We start from the raw sequence: 2,500 nt of genomic DNA on the forward strand, positions 1-2,500 counted from the left end.
ATAATAATAATAATAATAATAATAATAATAATAATAATAATAAATATTACACAATATCAGTTTACCTCATTAAAATTTCTAAAGACGTGTTGTGATAAAATGGCAACAAAGTGATGAAGTTAATATGGCGGCGTCCAAGGTACATCAAACGGAATCCGCGTTAATTACTAAAGGGCTGTCTCGCTCACTGATTGAGCAAAGCGTGCGGAGTATCTGATAGCTTGATTGTAAACGATTTCATTTGTTATTCTAGAAGATGACTGCTTTGTTTCTGAGTTTTCTCTTCTGCTTTTCTGTCTTTTAGAAAGACTGCAAGGTTTGAGTGCCAAGAAAATTCTACTGCACACAATGGAGAATCTTTGACTCAATAAAGTATAAATGTCGATTCTTTTAGTCGCAGTACCACAGAATCGTCTCACTCAACTACAAAACTATATATATATATATATATATATATATATATATATATATATATATATATATATATATATATATATATATATATATGTATATACATATACACACATATATATATATATGTGTGTGTGTGTGTGTGTCTGTGTATGTATGTATATATATATATATTTATTTACGGTAAGAAGATAAGGGAGGAGATAGAGAAATAATATACATCAAGTGTTAGACATTATATTATGTCTATTTATTTATTCTAAAACATTTATGCGAATATATATATATGTAAAGACTGTATATTACAAACATACGTACCAGTAATTCATAGAATAGAAAAAGAACAGTTTCTTATGGTCGTTTCTGCCAAGAGGTCACACTACATGTTATTTCCATCTCTTCAGTGTTCTGTAGTGATCGTTAGATAAAATTAGGGTATTGGGTGTGCCTCTACGCTTCGCCAGTTTCCATCCATCTACATTCGCTGCTGGCATGTGTGTATACAATTCTATGTGGTAATTGTTCATTTTGGGAGGCCAAAGTTGGTTATGCGTTTATATTTAGGCGTGTTCTGAATTTTTCGATAAATGAATTTTCTGTATTCAAATGATGTTGTACAGAAATTGTTTCTTTGCACTCGTAGATGGGGAAAACTATGAAGTTTGGTTAGATATTACCTGCACATTTCTGTTCACTCAAAGGAATCTCTCTGTATTGTTGGTAATGGATTTGTTCCTTATGTAGTGTGATTCTTCGTCCCGGTGTCATATTTGTCTGTCCTATATAGTTATGTCCACAACCTGAATAAGTTATAACATAAATTAGGTTCTCACAAGTAAAGTTGATATTAATTGTCAACATTTCTCCTTGTTCGAATAGGAATTCCGAGGTTGGGGCATGTTCTACAGTTTGGGCGTCCACATTTTTTAACCATTGGTTTCGTTGTTGTTGTGTGGTTGTTGTGTAAAGTCGTTCCAGCGACTTATGTTGCTTTTTGCATTTGATAAATTTATGTGTTTTCAGAATATTTATCGTACCATCCTCTGCAGCGCATTTTAACGTTGAACGTAACAAAGTAGGGACGGATTCTGTTCGGAAAAATATTCACATACGTATTCACATGACTATCTATCTATCATACATACATACATACATACATACATACATATAGACATGCACACATACATACATACATACATACATAGAGAGAGAGAGTGAGAGAGAAGGAGTTAGATAGATAGATAGATAGATAGATAGATAGATAGATAGATAGATAGATAGATAGATAGATAGATAGACTGAGATGTATATGTCATATATACATACATGCATACTATAAATATATATATATATATATATATATATATATACATATATATGTATGTATGTATGTATATATATATATATATATATATATATATATATATATATATATATATATATATATATATATATATATATATATATATATATATATATATATGTATATGTAAACATGTATGGCGAAAATGGAGAAAGTAGGGGGGAAGGAGACATCGAATTCAGAGTGATGCAAATTTACGAAACAATTCCAAGTTTCTAAAAACATGTTTCATAATCTTTACTATTTTCCTATATACACCCACTGTAATTCTTTTAAATCTAGATTATTACACTTCCCTTCACCACTGCGTTTCTTCCACCATTGTGAAACATCCAAAGTAATATATTTGTCCATGTTTGCCAGCTGATATTCATGTGTGCGTGTAAGTGTGCGTACATGTCTATGCGTGTCTATGTGAGCGTGCGTATGTTTGGGATGAATGAATATGAAATGAGATAGGTTGCAGACGATGCCGAAAGAGACAGAACACCGAAACGAGGACAATATATCCAACTACAACACAAACAGAAATAACAAAGGTAGAAGCGAAGAAATCTTTAGAGTAAGACTCACTAATGCAGGAACAACTACAAGAATAACGCCGATGCCATCGCCATCAGCGAGACCAAAAATGGCAGCGACGTCGATAGCAACAAAAGGAATAATAAACGCAATAAGAAATCATATAAACAAGAGAAATGCTTAAACTGCGAAGACATTGTGCAG

Source organism: Octopus bimaculoides, chromosome 16 (genome assembly GCF_046866305.1).
Source record: "Octopus bimaculoides isolate indiv1 chromosome 16, ASM4686630v1, whole genome shotgun sequence".
NCBI classification, from domain to species: domain Eukaryota; kingdom Metazoa; phylum Mollusca; class Cephalopoda; order Octopoda; family Octopodidae; genus Octopus; species Octopus bimaculoides.